The sequence below is a fragment of the Neopsephotus bourkii genome, unplaced genomic scaffold, assembly GCF_033783945.1.
Source record: "Neopsephotus bourkii isolate Nb327-2 ecotype Australia unplaced genomic scaffold, CSIRO-AGI_Nbou_v1 NB_1287, whole genome shotgun sequence".
NCBI classification, from domain to species: domain Eukaryota; kingdom Metazoa; phylum Chordata; class Aves; order Psittaciformes; family Psittacidae; genus Neopsephotus; species Neopsephotus bourkii.
The window spans coordinates 1,561,573-1,579,597 of record NW_026901771.1 but is presented as its reverse complement, the minus strand read 5'-3'; the positions used below and the strand labels follow the sequence as shown (position 1 = coordinate 1,579,597).

Genomic DNA, 18,025 nt, shown 5'->3' with positions numbered 1-18,025 from the left:
ACTTAAGCCCCTCTGGCTGGTTTTATGCTGATATCACTCCACTGACTTTACAGAAGCCTCTTTAGCTTCTTTTAGAAAGTGGTTTTGACAATGATTGAAGTAGAAGAAGAGCCACAACCTTGGATATAATTTGCCATGCTGGTACAAATCAAAAATCACAAAAGGAATTTACTAATTTACATCTACCCAATCATGCACTACCACACAAAGTATAAAAGAACATTTTTCTTCCAAGGACTTTTATTTTGTGACCTGAAATATGGTGGATAATTACCCCCAAATTAAAGCACAGAACAACAGGTACCTCTCCTTCATCCAGTTATAGAAATGGGAGAAGGAGAGTCACTAGTGTTGGTGCTCTCAGTTCAGCCTCAGTAGGCACTGAGATGGGGTTTGTTTTCTTCAGCCTTTCCTCAGCTAAACCCACCTGAATGGTGTCATCCAGTTGGAGACACCGAGTTCATTACAGACACAGGGAATTCAAGGAGGTTAGGTGTATCTGACAAAGGAAAATCCTTCCTAATGAGATCTAGCTCTGTAAGACTCTGTGACTCTTAACTAGAGTTCCCTAAATGTGTTAGGATTCTGACTTGATCAAGAGACAGATGTGAACATCTATAACTGAGCAACACAGAAGGGTACAGGATAAGTCTTAAAATATGGTACTTAATTGTGGCAGCTGGCACAGCTCAAGCCACTCTGCTACTTATACTTGCTCACAAGGAAACAAGACAGGAAGAAGATCTGAGTTTTTTTCAGCATTCAGACTGGGAGCTTGGTTCTCTTTATGCACCAACTTTGGTGGAGCATGACTTCACTAACCTCAAAGACATTACTTCTACTTTACTATGTTTTTACTAAGCAGAGAGGAGTTAGGGAGTAGTAGCTCCTGAAGCTGCAAAATAGAACATGGCTGTGAACACCAAGGTGCTTAGTGTTGCTGGTACTACATATTGTGTCTAGCTGAAGGACAAACAGGATTTCTGAGGAAGATAAACTCCCTATAATTTCTCCTAGGTCCAAAGAGACAAGATAAGATCATTTGCCTTTCCTTAATGAGGTACTTTGTACAAAAGTCCACATGTTGAATACCCTCTTCAATGGCTTCCTATCATCCCTTCTTACCACACTGACCATGTATCCAGCTACTGCAGTTTAAATATGTTGGACCTAGAGGATAGGAAATTTCTCAGCCCTTTCAATCAACTTTCGAGCCTACAGACAAGACCACAGTGTCATTTTCAGAGCTCCCTACAATACCAGGGATGTTGCTGAGATTATAGAGGAACATTAAACTTGTTCAGATTTTATTTTCCTTAATCCTTTTCCCATTTTTACTATCTCCAGATTGCACTGGAAATCCTCATCTCAATTTCTTTTGATCCACAAATTCCCAGGCTTCTTGTTGGCAGATAGGAAGGAAAACACCATTCTCACAAGCATGGTGACTCTAAGGTCAGCATCCCTGCTGAGTGCCCCAAGATGATGGAAAATAACTCCTAACAGCTTCCTGCTCCAACATTGTGTCCAGGGATCAGAGCCCTGTTACGCAAACTGTAAGCTGCTACTGCCTTCTTTCTACAGCTCAGCTGCCTAATGTTCCTTATGTACAGCCCCTGCTTTCTCATCAGTCTGATACAAGAGGCAAACTGGTATGTGAGATATTAAAAGACATTAATTTTCTAAGCAACTTCATACATGGATCTTTAGCAGAATTTCTCTGCAGCTGGAGCCCAGCAGGGCTAATACTTCCCTTATTTAACCAACAAAACAAAAAGAGCTCAGTTTAGTCCTTGGCCATACCAGGCAGCTTGTGCGCTCAACAAATGTTTTACTCCAAGGTATCAAAGAATGTAAACTACATGAGTGAGAACAATGAAAAAAACCTTACATACATAAACCACCCACTACCCAGAGGAACCCAAAAGAGTTATTTCTCCTTTTTAAAAAAAAAAAAAAAACACTTCTTTTTCTTTCCTTTTTTTAAATTTATTTATTTATTTGCATATGTGTAGATCTCTAATGTGGATCCTGTCAGATTCCATTAGCATAAAGATTTCTCCTGGGTGGAATGTGGCAGCTGTTACAAGCTGTTAAGGGCTTTTTTTGTAACTGTTTATTTTTGTTTGCAAGGTTCATGAACATTTAGTGTAACAGGTGGTCCCTCCTCAATTTGCTGGCAATGGGGATCTGCACACTACAAAGGTGGTACCAAATTCTGGACATTGCATGGGCAGAGAAAGTTTGGGGGACGTCCCTTTTTGTTTTCCTATGAACTCGGCTAAAATTCACAGGGTGAGAGCTTTGCTTTTGCTGCTGGTTGCAGACAGATCTCCTCACGGTTCTCTTTACATTTCAAAATCAGCAGCATAGGAGCCATACATATAGCAGTGTGACATTCCTGGAATAGGAGCCATACATATAGCAGTGTGACATTCCTGGAATCCAAATACAAGATGTTACCAACCTATGGAAGCCAAAGAACAGAAACTCACTAAGTCTGAACAGTTTGTGAGAGTGAAAGTTCATCTGGCCATGATGGTGGTGGCTGCTGGTGCAACGAATTACTTCAGGTATACGAACATTTTTCCCTGATAACTAATGCTTGGGCAGAAGCTAAACCAAAGACCTCAGTAACTTCAGAATCACACAAGAAGCCCGGCTGTGGCAAAAACAGCAGGAGCAGCAGAGGTGAAGCAGGCTGGAGTTCAACAGGGCCGTTCACATTAGCATGGTTGCATTTTACGCAGCTGATTTGGTAATTGCTCTTGCTATAGGCAAAGGTTTCTAAACACTTCCCAAGTGATTGTAACCATATGCACATGCCACACACAACAAGTAACACAAAGATAGTTCTGCAGGTGTTCTTACAGATTGTCTTATCCCCCTGAACTGTTTTCCATTCATTCACATACCCTACCATGTTAATCATGCCTTCTTACAACATTAAGCCCATTATCAACCACATACAGCTAGAATTTATAACATGTCTGTTGCTGATAATACAGTCACAGAAAGGGTTGGAAGGGGCCTTTTAAAGATCGCCTAGTCTATCCCCCAATAATATTTATTATTATTATTGCATTAGTGACTACAAGTTGTAACCAATATCAGTATTTACTGATCTGGAGACAGTACAAGCTGAGAACTTCATCGCTGTTCATGCAGCAGTGCAATCTCAGACAGCCAAAAGAAGCATTCAAGTAATTAATTCCAGCCTAAGACCATTTTATGAAGCCACAGCAGGACTCAAAAAGACAAAACTAGAAGATGGGAAAATGTTGCATAGACAAATAAAGACACCTGGTAGAGTCTCAAGAGAAATCAATGTGAGTTGAGCTGATTCTGATGTGAACAATTCCTCTGGCATTTAACCTCAAAGACTTTTTCATCCTCCTGAGTTATGGTTTTATAAGGTGTTTTTATATGATGACTTGAGCCAGAAAAGCTTGAAAATACACTCAAGCTGATAGCTGCCCTTACCAAAACAGAGTACAAGGCCAGTATGACATGGGATTATTACACAGCTATATCTCCATGGCAAACACAACTAGTAGGATAACATAAAAGCAAGCACAAAGACAAACAAACATGGTAGCTTTGGCTCTAAATCCAAGTCTTGCATCAACTAGAACTTACACTGCCAAGAACTGACTGCTTCTTGCCTTGGTTTATTCCATGTAAGACTCAATAAAGGGACACAAGCCCCAGCACAGAAAAAAAAATCACCCTGATTCAGTGGCATGTTCCAGCTGCTCTGCTCCACTCCAGCAATGCAAACCAGCTGTAAACCTGGTTTAATCAGCAAGTTAAATTGGGTTTATAGCTTTTCGGTATTGGCAAAGAAGTACAAAGCAGCTGGAGTTTACTGGTATATTTAGCCCTCAGGGTTTGCCCTCAAAAGTTAACTCTTGCTCCAGACAGGAGAAAAAATATCAGCCATAGTTAAATTATAAAGTGATTTTTTTTTTTTTATCTCACAATCACAAGAAAAAGAAAACTTACTTATTTTGCCAACATAAAGTTTAGGACCAGACATTCAAGAGACCAGCTCCAGTTTTGAGCTGCATCAGCTGAAAATGGAGATGCTGGCTGCTGGGCTCTGAAGTCATCCTTGGCAAATACAAATTCTCATTATAGAAGTGTAAGCTAGGTGACCAAGAGTGTTGTGAATAGTGTCACAGCATAGGATTTCTTTATAAACTTCATACCCTATTCTCTCAGGAATACTGATAAAATATTCTCTCAGGAAAACTGCCTGCATCTCATCAGTCTGTGCTTTAGACTATCCATCACAACTAAAAATATCCCATCAAATGGATGGCAACCAAAAACCTCCTCTATAAACTCTCCCATCTCTGGATTGAGGCAACTTTTTTGTTTAAAAGTATTTTATAAGCATAACCTTTCCCCTGCAGAGGCTTCTGGCAATCATATTTCAGGAGAACAAACCTCACTGAAGTAGCCAAACTTGGACTCAGTGTTTCATGTTGTGTTACTGTCTTCCAGAAAACAAAAATCAGCTTGGGAGGAAAATGCAATTTGAAATTTCAGTAGAGAAGACACCAAGAGATTCTTAAAATTCCCTGAGGAGATTCTCTGCAGCTGTCAGTCAGCATTGCCTTAGAGCAAGGAATCACCAGCACAGCTTAACAAAAAGACTGCTCAATAGCAAATATTCAGAAAGCTCATACTTAAAATGAGGGTTTTAAAAGAGTGTGCAGAAAAATAAGATTCAGTTAAATCAAGAGACAAAGTAAAATAATGTAATAATCAAGAAAATGTACAAGATGGAGAATGGCAACCTTTAAAAACATGAGAAGTACGAGGGAGAAAGTGGATGTTATTAAAAGAAGGAGGCGAAATTGATGACAACTTTAATCTGGCCAAGATCCTGAACTGTACAGACTACAAAGAATTTGTCTGGCCTATGTCCAAGAGTTTGTGTAAAATTAGAGTGGAAATGCACTTGAAAGTTAGGGAAAGCTAAAAAAAAATTAAGAGACCAGGCATTAGGTGCATTATATGCTGCAGCCTGTAAACATAGAGTCATCATTCTTATAAACAAAACCATACAACAAATATTTACAGACCAGCCTAAACCAAAATGTTGGCTCTAAATAACCACAAATTGTGCAGGAGTTTGAAACTAGATCCCTGCCCTGTGGCAGGCCCGTCCCTGATGGGAGCAGGCACAAGCTCTGGGACAGTCTGTTTCTGGATTCTGTGGCTTGGACCGCTCCCTGCAAGCCAGGAAAAAAAAATATATCATTTTCAAAAGAGGAAAGCAGGAGACAAGATTAATGCTGCAGAGGTGTCTGCTCTCTCAATGTGACCAATGTGAGATGGCAGAAAAAGGATGGAAAATGCAGTCATCAACTTGTAGGTATGAGCACAGCTCAAAAAGGTGAAGGTAAACGTTTTAAATATTTGGAAGCTGATATTTGGTGGCCTACAAACCACAGGGAAAGAGACGTTACATATGTTCCCTGTACCATGGTGGTTATCAAGACAGCAATAGCAGGGAACCAGCTGGCATCTTAATAACAAGAAATATCCAACCCTTCCCTGAGTCCTACTGAGCTCTTCACACTGCTGTCACATGGCAGCAAGTTCCACAGTTTAACTATGCACACAGAAAGGGAAGAGTCCTTTTTCATTTTAAAATGTATTGCCTTTCTAGTATGAGTGTTCATTTGCTGCAGTGTTATAACGAGATAAATACCACTCTACATATTGCTTGTATTTACTTTCTAGATGAAACCCTTTCAAAAGGAAGTCATTAGGAAATTTCCATGGGAATGGTTTTACAAGAAAAATGCAGCTCCATTAAGCTGAAGTTTCAAGTTTAAATTATTCGTTTCATTCACAATCTACAATTTCCTTTGGGAAAACAGCACTTATCAAGCTAGTCCTGTTGAACTGATGTTTGGGTTTGTAATAGTTCAACAAACCATTAAACTACATTTTTTTCACTCACAAGTTACATTAGCCAAGCTGTCCTTCAGACCCCACACACCCTTTTCTGAACTAGGCTTTGGAAGACTATCTGCCCTAGTGTCGTTTTGATCTAAACCTCTTGACTGTAATCCAAATCCCCTCAGCTTTTATGTATAACAAAGCTTCTCCTTGACTCTGAACATTTTAATTGCTCATTCTCTGAATCTGTTCCATTTTTATTACAGACATGTGTGCTCACACACACAGACACATAAGTATATGTATAGGACTGAATTTTTAAAAACATGTTTGGCTTTTGAATCAGTGATCTGCCACCGGCTCACAGAGCAGAAATTATACTATTTCCAGTGGTGTTTTCCATTGGGAAATTTCTTGCAACCTAAGGTTCTGTTGGCTGTTTTGATCACCTCTGCAGAGTGACCAGATGTGAACCATGCACTTGGGGCATTTTTCACAAGTGATAAACATATTCTTCCTTTTATTTGCTTCACATACAAGTGATTTGCATCTAAACCAGCCATTTTTTCTGCCTCTGACTATGTAGCCTTGCAGTTAGGGTTGAGAGAGAAGACTCTCCCGAAGCACCTGACCACAGTGCTGACTTCTTTTTCTTAACTTCTAGTGTTTCAAGACAGAGGCAAAAACTTAAAATATTGTTTTTAAAAGTGACAAAACAGGGGATGGAGTTGGTATGAGTTCACAGGGGAAAGAAGCATGACAGGCTGAATAGGTTACAGTGCTGCATTACAGGAGTATGGTGAATAGGCTTGGAAACGATGCATTAGGAACTTCAATCCAGCCTGTGCTATGAAAGGCAACGGTGACATATGAAAACAATTCAATTTGAAATCTGAAATATCAGACACACATGCCAAGCCATAAATAGAGACTCTCCTTTAACTACACCCAAGAATGTACCTTGTATCAATTTGAAATCATAAACAACTTTAAAATAATCAGGCAACCTGCAAAGCAAACAATGCTTAGGATGAGACTATTCACAGAAAGTGTTAAAACTATAGTTTTCAAAACTGATGCTTCACTCCACATCCAGAGAGTATTACCAGGCACTGATGTTTAAGAACATCTGAATAATTAAACCACTGCCCAGTTGAGCTGGAATTAATGCAGGCAGCACTTCAACAGCAGCTGTAATTGACAGAAGACAGGGAAGGGGATGCTGAAAGAGGCTTAGGGGTGAGAAAGGACAGATGAGTAGAATTCTACACGATGTCATCTGACCAGACAAAATAACCCTGTGCAGTTCCGGGCAGTGAATACAAAGACAAAGCTTCCATGAAAGGCAGGCTGGGGTTGAATTTAGCAACCAGGGTACAAGGAAGCCCTGTAGCTAGCTATTCCCATTTCACGTACAGCAGAGGAAGGAGGTGCTGAGCTACCTTCCTCCTCAATCCAGCAGACAGGCAGGATGAGGAAGCAGCATGCAACAGAAGAGCACAAACTTCATGCCCATGCTCAAAAGGTGGCACAATACCAGGTATGAGCTGTTCCCCTATGGAGCAGCAGTGCAACAAGGAATGAGGTCATGGCTGAGAGAGACTCCAGTCCTTTCCCAGCTGCACCACAGCAATTAAATTAAATTAACCCTACCCAAAAGTCAGACAGTCTGGACAGTCTGAACACCGAATCTTCAATACCAACCAGTTCACCCTGCAGGTCTGCTCCTGTTGGGCTGCATAACTTGTTAACACAGACACTGCCAGCAACTGAATTGTGTATTTCAAAATCCCACAACTTTCAGATACTTCCACAGAGAAGCAGCAGCCCAAAACTGACAGCTTAGCCTGGAGGACCAGTCTCAGTGCATGTATTCTTTCCTTTTTCCTTAACATCCATGCTTCTTGGATGTGTATTTGTGGCTTGGCTTTTTCTCTTTTGCTAACTGTCTTCGGCTCAAGCTCCTAAAGTCACATCCTGTCACACTTTTCCAACCGCAATCCCACATGCCAAAATCCCTACATGCAGTCACACATCCTGATTCCAGGAAGTGCACACTGCTGGACTTTGTTGCCTTCCACTGAGCCACCCTGATTTACGCCTGCTGAAGCTATGGTCCTAAGTGTAATAACACCTATACTGCGCAGTTGTCCCACATGTGTGTATCCTATTATCCAAACAACAGATGCACCAGCATGCGTGCACACACATATTCCAACATCTGGCAATCACAAGGTAACTGCAATAACTCCATGAGCTTCATTCATCTTTGCAGAGCTCACAAACACTTCATCTATACATCCACTGAAGAGGTGCATAACCTTTTCCACTTCACCGAATGAAGTATGTGCTCTTAACCTGTCTTTCACAGTCACACACATAGCAATGCAACCAAGCACTTGTACTTACTCTTACAGGACATATTCCCTTCTGAATAATAGGGCATGAATGGCTCTTGATGTAAACACTTCACAGGTGTTGTACATGATGTGCATACAGATATATATCTCTATTTCTTAGTCATACCTGTATGCATGCCTATATGCCCTTACCTGCTATGAAGTTCACTTTTAAACTTTCTAGCTAGAATTCATGCCAGCATAAAACTGATAAAAGGAAACGAAGAATCACATCCAAATATCCGGATACCAGTTCACTTAAAAACATCCCACTGCTTAACACTGGAATTGATACTTATATAATTCATCATTTCTGATGCTGAAAGTTTCCAGTCTGTTTTCCTTTGTTTCTTTCATTCACATCTAATCTAAAAGATACGTTCAAGGAGAATTTGGGCAAAAACTTCTGATCATTTCTATTCAGAATTATATGAAAAATACTTTAATTTAGAATGCTTGTGCCTACCTGGCTTTCACTTCAGCACACCAGAAACAATGGGATATCCCACTGTGATGTTCTCAGCAAACTCTACCTTACAGCAAAATATGCTGTAAAGTTCACAGACTGGAAAGGCTGAAGTTACAAAGGTCTCAGGCTTGCCCAATTCCACCACCACTGATGTCAATGCCTCAGTGGTGACCTCAGAAACTCATTGGCTTCTGTGACCTCAGATAGTATCCTTCATGGATGTCAAAAACAGGGCTTGTAATTTTCTGTGTGCTTGAATACCCACACATTTTCAACCATGCAGAACTAAACCGTTTCATAACCCATTCTTTTAAAACCTTTACAAGCATGTACTACACTTGGAAAATTATACGCACATTTTGAGTTTATTGCGGCTTTTTTCCAACCATCTTCTCTCTAAAAAAAAGTTAGGTTTTGACAGGAGGAAAAATGGCTTGCAGTATTTTGAGTAGCTGAGAAGAAATGTGATGCTTTCTACTGAATTGCTTTAGAACGTCCAGTTAGAAAATTGAGATGAAAATTTTCATGTGGAAAAGAAATTTGCAAGTTTTTCAAAATATTCACTCTCAGCTACAGGTAAGAATGTAAATATTCCATGCTTTTAAAGTAGAAAATAACAAAAATTTACATCACCATTAACTTCTACTTTATCCTGCAGGATATGAGTTTAATCCAATAAAGTTTCCCGATCCCAAGTGTGCAAAAATTCCTGACAGCAAAATTAATATACTTTAATATAACAGCAACTTCTCAGGGTTCTGGACATCTTGGAATATCAGCTCTGAATCATATGATTTGTTCCACTTATCTCATTTTCCTATTAACTATGAAACTGAAGGGTAAACGTAATGATAGCTCATTAACCATCTCATTAATAAACGGATTTACAGGTAATGTATTGAATTTGCAGTCTTCTTGTGCCTCCCAAAAAGGCCTGCTCAGCCTCATGATGCCATCCAGCATTAAACCTCAAACACTGAGACACTCCTCCCACACTTAGAGGTTTCCATAAAAACCAACCTGGCACAGAGGAAACTGGTAGCATACTACCACAGAAAATACATTGAGTGGAAAGCCAAAATCATTCACGATAAAGCCCCTGGATGCCAATATACAAAGAATCCAGTATCAGACAGTCCTACCAGTGCTTGTTACCATTTAACATACTCTACACTAAATATCTTAATGAAAAAGCATGTGACTTTTCTGATATGCAGAACATACCTCACATCCTTCACAGATACAGCTATGGATTTACTGGTCAGCTCAAGAAGAGAAAAAGAGTCAAAGAGCTTTGAGGTTTCACTATTAATGGTTTCACTATTAATGGGGTGCAAGTGTACAGGCAGCCAATCAGCACAGCCTTACTGGGCCTCTGAACTTCTTATTTCATCACCTAATTGATTATCTCTGGTGCTTTTGAGCATCCTCCCATGCTCTCTTTATTGCTGAATTACTGCCATCTGTGGCTCAAAAGTTCCTTTCAGCCCTCCCCATCCTACAACATGAGGTGGTTGGAGAAGCACTAAACTAATAAGAAATCTACCAGTTCTTGGGGGAAAGAGGAGAAAATGGTAGTTTCAAACCAACATACTTTCATACCCTTTACTCCACCTTCCCTTGAATCATACTTCTGCCACCTTCTTCTTATGTGGTAAAATTTTATGTGAAAAGCAGCCCAAGTTTGTTTGTAATGCTGCTGAGCTTGACCATGTGGCTACAAGAGGAGGCAGCAATTTCCTCTCCTGGTACAGTTGTGAAGCCACACAGTGATGCTTCAAAGCAAAGCTGTGACCCACCCCTTCCAGCTTGGAGCCCAGCAGGGTCTGAGGAGCAGCTGGACTCCTCTTCCGTGAGATGTGTTATGGAAGGAGAGGGAGGGAAAAGAAGAAAACAAGGATAAAACAGAAGTTAAACAAATGTACAGAGTTAGAAAGGAGAAGGAAGAAGCTGGGAATTAGGGCAGCTTATTGGAATTAGCTTCTTGACACCAAATGCTTGAAAGAGAAGACAGTCCAGGAAGCATTATAACCTCATACCCGCTACTTTCTCACAAAACACCTCAGCAGAAAGAATGCCTGTGAGCCAGGCAAACATCCTCAATACTAAGCAATTCTTTTCCTCCTTTTCCACAGCTCTTATCAGCCTGTCTTGCTTTCTACTGGTGGCACCAGGTCTGATCTGCTCAAGCAGATCAGCTCCTTTCTTTCTGTGTGCCCCAGGTAAGTAGGGACCTCGTCATCCATTTTGCCTGCCCATTTCCATTTAATGGTACAGGAAAATATGAACATAATAGAGAAGTTTGGTATTCCTTCAATAGGACAGTCTTTGTTGCACAAAGCACCCAGAATCCTGACTAAAGAGTCTGTTCTTTATTTAAACCTTATGGTGGTTAAATGTAAAGAAAGCAGTACTAAAAAAGCCATTCACCCATCTTCAGACTCCTTCTCCCAGCTCTGAGCAAGCAGCATGTCTTACAACTCTCCTCCCTATAACAACATGGTACAGTTGCAGGCGAATTCCACTGAGGCTTAGAGAAAAAAATAAATGAACATGGAATACCAGTGACTGGCTGAAATTCAGTGGCTATATCCACGGCTGAATCTTCAGGCATCCTTGCAAAATGCCAGTTTTGCAGCCACGGGTATCTTTTTGCTGCTAAAACAAGTCAGAATATTTACAGAAAGGTAAACTAATGTATTTTGGTGGCCTCATTGGAAAACAGGAGCAATGAGCTTCCCCCAGAAAGCAACAAAGCAAATCCAGCATTACATCTATTACATCCCCTGTCTCTCCATTACTTTTTCTGCAACCAGGGCAAGCCCCCCCGCAAGCTCATTATATGACATGTTTAACAGAAAGGCAGCTAACTTCCTTTTATGTATCTTGCTCTAAAATACGTGCCTTTCTTGCAAGGAAGACACAGCTAGAGAATAACCAGCTCCAGTTTTTACTGAGTGGGAGGAACGAAGAAGGTCACATCCATGAGACATGCTCTGTATAATAACTCTGGTGTTTCTAAATCCAGTGAGGCATCTCCATATGGACTTATAGGCCGTGGATACTTTCAGGCTATTTAAATAGCAAGCATGATGCTGGCTTTGTTTTTTTCTTAAGTAAAGGATATCTTACACTGATTAGCACTCAATAAAAACCAGTAAGAACCTCCCATGCAGTAAACCATTGGAGCACAAAGTGAGCTCTGCAGGGTACTGCTGGGGCAACCTATGGTGTCCATCTCCATCCCACCCACCCATTCCTCCATCTCACAACACTCATCCAGCCCCACACCCCCAAAACTGGTACTTCTTGTGTCCCTTGTGTTTCAAGCAGCAAGTGGCCATGCAGCAACCCCTGGCAGCAGAGCACTCCCCACTCAATGGCACAACCAGGAGGTACACTGTCCTGAGCCACAGCAATCCCCTCCTTCTAGGAAGGCTGAGGCAAAGAGCATTCCCTCACACTGGGAAAAACCATGGTTCTCTCTTGCACAAAGCAGGGGGCACGTGTGCCATCACACACATCCTGCGGCCAGTTGGTTGTGCTCTACCTTTTAATGTAGCATCATGCCATTCACTTGCTACCCTCCTCCTAACCCATTATATAGCAATAACTGTTACCAGCTATACATAGAGAAAGAAAAGGAGGATATATACCAGAGGGTGCTACAAGACAGCTGCTCCTGCTATTCCATAATGGCACTCTTGGTTTTTTGCGAGGGTCCCCTTCCTTTATGAAACTCATGCAACTCAGATTTCAAAGACATTCTCAACAGACTTCAGTAAGTCCACACAAGCTTTGTTTGGAGGTCCACCACAAGCCTTCCCCTCAGCAGCAAGAGACCTCCACCCTGACAATAGTAAGTGTGCCAGTCCTACCCATGAGGTACCCCAGGAAAACATCATCTAACTAAGAGTAAAAAAGTATTCACCCTTAGAATTCACCCTCAAAAGCTTTTTGCTGACACACTCTGCCTCCCATGCCCCCCAAGATATTCAGCATTTACCAGGCCAGAGATTCAAATGCTGCAAAATGGTGGGTGACAATAGCTTTCTGTAAGTGTCACATCTGCCATGGGGCAATTTTGGCCCTGGCTGGGGCCCTTATATGAGAGTCTACCTGCACTCAGACAATCATTATGCTAAATTTCCAGGAAGGACACAGAAAGAGAGCATCTCTGCTGGAGAGGACAAGACTGAGAAGCCAGTTGGTGCAGTAGGTGGGGGAACTGAGGCTCATCAAACTCAGCTTAAACTGTGCACTCATGAAGTTGGAGATAACTCTCATACTCCTTGTGCTGGGCTTGACCCAGATTCGGATCTCATGCTGAAAGACTCCACAACCCACTACCTATGTCCTAAAGACCTGCTGGGTGCTGGTGCTGTCTTTAAAAAAATGAGACTAGCTTTCAGGAAAGAACTCAGCTGAACCAAAGGTGAGATTTTTAAAAGCTTACCCAACATAGTCTTCCATTCTGTCTGTATAACAGACAGCCTCATCTTCAGGTCCAGGTACTTTGTTTGCCAGCCCCTTAATCTTAAATGGACACTGCATACAGGTAAATAAAACCTAACAGCACTGATGTGTTTATGACACAAAAACATCCTAATAATTCCTGCAGGAACATTACACTTTTTTTCACATAAACATACATTTTTACCAAATGCAGCAGTAACAGAGCTAAAAGCCAAAATCTTCATACTTATACCTGTGTTTATCTAACTCTTAATGCAAAGCAAACAGAAGAGTAATTAACAAGTAGAAGTATGCTGCGACTCTTTAAGTGAACAGGACAATACTAAACTTTGTGATGACTAAAGCAGGAATCTACTAGTATAAAATAATGGGCATCAAATTCTTAGTTTCTACCCCTGGTCTAGCATTTAACATCAAAACAAGCAAACACAATAATAAAGTCCTATTAAGCCAGTCAAGAGCTCAAAGGAAGTCTCTAAATGTAAAAAAGAAAAGTCTCTGATCTATATCTGGGATGAAGAATCAGTTGCTTTTCATGTAATAGTGATAGAAACAGCAAAAAAAGCCATGTACAGGTCAGCTTGCAGAGTAGCACACAGTAGGAATGGCTGTTAGACAAGAAGACAAACAAGAGTCTTCTCTGAAATGTTCATTCTGGAAGTCTGTATGAAAAAAAGAATGAGACCAGCCTTTGCTAGGACAGCCACCTCACTTCATTTCCAACCCTGCCTGTGAGATACAAGAGGAGCCATCACCAGAGAATACCCATACATAGAGGTGTGAGACCCAGGCTCATAAGGAGAGCTGGAGCTTCCTCTGGGTTTCCTACATAACACATTTCTTTATGAGACTCTGAGAAGCCCTTTCTCTTTGACTTGGTTTCTTACAACCATGTACAGTCAGTAGTCTGTCTCTGCATTATGAAACTGATGCAGCATGAGCAAAACCTGTTCCTTTTTATGAAAAATCCGTAAGATTTGTCAGTACTTGAATGTTGTTCACTGAAAAATCACTTTTTCTGGGACCCAAAACAGTCTTTGAACAGTTACATTTGTGTCAAACATCGCTGCAAGGATAAACTTCCCATCTGGTCAACTGGCCCCTGAAAATGAAGCACAGTGATGCCAGGGTCATGCTGGGACCCACAGGCATGAGAGGACAGAGCTGAAACCAACCTGATAAACTTTTACCTGTATTTTTTGCCTTTAATGCCTGATTTCCGGTGACATTCCACTAATGCATGAAAACCAGTATCTGCCTGCAGAAGGCGATGCACTTAGCAGTTAAGAATAACCTCCCAGTTGCCTCAGTTGAGTCAGAAGATGCTCTAGCACAGACTTCAGCACCCCTTTGTGATTACCCTGCTCCTACCATATCCAGGTCTGGGCAGAGGAGCTTGGAAACTGGCAGGGAACTAAGTAAGACCTTCAAATATGAAAATCCACATGCAGTGAATACTGCTTCTGTCCCAACCCTGCACACTGACCCACTGAATGGGTCCTGCAGACTGCTAATGCAAGGACTGTGTGCTACTATTTCACCCTTACAGTGAGAGTGGCACTTGGCTTCAAAGGAACTTGAGTATGTGTACCTCCAGCTATAAAATGTCTGTTTAACTGCTGTATTGAGCTGCTGGAGTGGAGCAAAGCAGCCTTCAGGCTGCTTAGCACCTGACACCCTGTTTTTCCTGATTTTATTATATCTTTTTTACAGTATCGTTGCTATTTCACACTTTATTTCTTTCACAATCCTTAGACTGTCTTAGCGCTCCCGGTGATTTACTGCACGTGATTTCCTCACATGTATTTATGCACTCAAATACTCCATAGCTTTTTATTTCAAAGGCTTGCAAAGCACTCAAAAGAATCTGCCAGAAATGAGCTAAAAGAGTATTACAGTTCATAGAAATCACCCACACAGTCCAGCACAGTCTGCTTAAGAATGAACAGAGCTTTCAAACTTCATAATGCAGCATGGTTGCTTTGATAGTACAAACCACCAGAAAGCAGAAACCTCTGTGGCAGCACAGATTATTTTGGTACAGATCCCAATATCCCAATGAACGCTTTAATTTCTGCATACAATTTAAAGTAATTATATGCAGAATTTCTCTCAAAAAAACTATTATACTCTAGCTTCTCCAATGAGTTCAGGCAATTTCTTGCTTATTTTAGACCAAGGTTGGTTTGAGGGGATTTACACAAGGGTTACACATGTGCAAGAGCAAAGACACACACATCTACTTACATACAATGCCCTCAAAACCCTGCCAGGAATATTTCCCTGTGCCTGTGCTCAGCTGTGACAGAAGTAACCTGGGGAAGTCCAAGCTGAATCACACTTATCAGAATTGCTCAAAAATGAGCCATTCCCTTACAGGGCTATGATTAATTCAGTTACTACTTCAAAATAGCAGTATATCCATTAACATTCGCCATCAGGCAGACTACCTGCCTGTACAAACATGAAGCCCCTGCACAGAAGGCTTAAGTCAGGCTCACTGATGGTGTCTGAGGACTTACACAAACCACCTCAAGTTGTTCCTTACAACTTTGGCTCTATGCCTAGATCCATCACGTAGTTTTAAACACTCTCACCTTGTTAACAGTAGAACCAGTTCAATAGGTTTTGCACCCACACATTTCACAGAGAAAGGACAACCCAGCCTGCCCAGGGCTTTCCTGGCTGTGGAAGGAAGGCAGGCTCCAAGGGAAAAGAGATCTCAGAGCCACCATGGACAGGAAGAGCCTGGGAAGCAAGTCCCTTCTCCCAGCCTGTACCCCTTCACACTCTTCCCCATTTCCGTGCCATAGGTAATGGCAAGTGGCAGTCACTGATGCTCTCTAAGTCTGCATGATAGCAAAGAAAACAGGCACATCAGACAGTTTTCTTGCTCTGCTCCTAAAGTCAAAGCGTCCAGCAGGGATCATTACACAGCTAAGAACACAGCTGAATTTAGGTCTGATTCAGTTGTCCCAGGAAAGGCAACCTTCACCTCCTAAGCCTAACACTCCAAATTCTATCTTTAGTATCATAAAGACCTGTCCCTTAGAGACATACAGCTCCCTGCTCTCAGTAGTTTTAAATGGAGCAAGCAAAGTATGATAGAGACCGTAAGAGCAAGAAGAATATAGGAGACAAAGGGTAGAAGCAGGAAGATGAAATAAGGGAGCTGAAAAGTAAAATAAAAGCAAAAAGCCAAAGACATAATGAAATAAAAGAATGGGAGGGGGGGAAGGCAAAAAGAGAAAATCTGTCCACACATAGACAAAATAATTCAGTGACTGCAGACTTACTAATCAACAAATTGAATCACTGAAAACATTCTCAAGAATTTCCTAAGTAGCTTGGAAGCCAATATGAATGCTCAGGAGCCACCTCTACTGCCACAGAGAAGGCTACAACACTTTCTATTCACTAAAATTAAGGCTTCAAATTCCTAATCTTAGGATTCCCTTAAAGACCCATTGGCTCATATTCACCCCCCAAAACTCTTGAGACTATTCTGAGTCCAGAAGCTTTCAGAGGTAACAGGTAGAAACACTGGGTTGCAGAGCAGTAGGTAAGGGGAGAAAGTACAGGATAAGGAGAATGGGGAAAAGCTAAAGAGATCAGTGGGAGAAGAAATTAGAAGACAAAACAGTAAAGAGCTGTAACAGTACAGCTTTAAAAAAGCATAGAGCAAACAGTAAAGCAAAACAAATATACAGACATTACAAGGATGTTAGAAAGACATAAAAACATGAAAGAAAAACATAAAAAGAGAACAACAAATCAAAGGAGAATGCATTCTCCAGTGTAATATACTGCAGAAAACATTTCTACTTCTCCATCTCAAATTACAAAGCTCTTGCAGAGGACATTAGAATGGACCTACTCAGACAGCCAAAGCCAAGGCTTGCCCTACCATCCTGTGGGAGCTCAGGTAGAACCAGTTATGGATATATGTGGAGAACATCATGCAAAGATAACGTGCAAGACAACAGATAACAGTGCAAAACCACTGTCATATCGTTTGGCCCAAAACTAAGTATGACCTCTCTCTTCTCTACCAACAGAAGCCTCCAATAGGAGAAAGAACTCACAGGAACCCAGGGATGAAAACTGCTCAGCTGCCCCAGCTTTTGCAGCTGTTAATGTAGCAAAGGAACAGGAGAAAACATTGTGCACAGTGTTCAAAATTCCCTTAGGGAGAGAGAAAACCAAGATGCCCTACACAAAATGAATATTAACAATAGAATTTACTGCAACCCATGTTGTTTTTCGTGTTTCTTCATCCACCAACACCTCTTGACCATAACAGCTGAGGGATGGCTATCAGAAGGTTAAGTTGGGTCCCATGGTCCTCTAATATCAGTGTCTTGAGAAGAAGCCTGTAATCACGGTGCATTACCAGGTGACAGGACAACCATGACCCTTCCACACATGCCTTCCTTTTGCACTATATGAGGAGTCTTAGTAGCAGAAATAGAATCATAGAATAGTTAGGGTTGGAAAGGACCTTAAGGTCATCCAGTTCCAACCCTCCCCTGCCAGGGGCAGCAACACCTCCCACTAAACCATGCCACTCAAGGTTCTGTCCAACCTGGCCTTGAACACTGCCAGGGATGGAGCATTCACAACTTCCCTGGGCAACCCATTCCAGTGCCTCACCACCCTAACAGGAAAGAATTTCTTCCTTATATCCAACCTAAACTTCCCCTGTTTAAGTTTTAACCCATTACCCCTTGTTCTATCACTACAGTCCCTAATGAATAGTCCG

General features: G+C 41.4%; 1 protein-coding gene across 2 annotated transcripts in view; it reads right to left on the bottom strand.

Moving 5' to 3' along the window:
- TBX15 (T-box transcription factor 15) overlaps positions 1-18,025 on the bottom strand; it is a 94,907-nt gene that overhangs the window by 41,625 nt on the left and 35,257 nt on the right. Inside the window, exon 1 of one of the 2 annotated variants that reach the window (XM_061365384.1) lies at positions 10,012-10,023. The exons of the other annotated variant lie outside the window; for it this stretch is intronic. The gene's annotated coding sequence lies outside the window, so the exon portion shown is untranslated. Of the gene's footprint in view, positions 1-10,011; positions 10,024-18,025 lie in introns of those variants that run through there. 2 annotated transcript variants of the gene reach the window in all.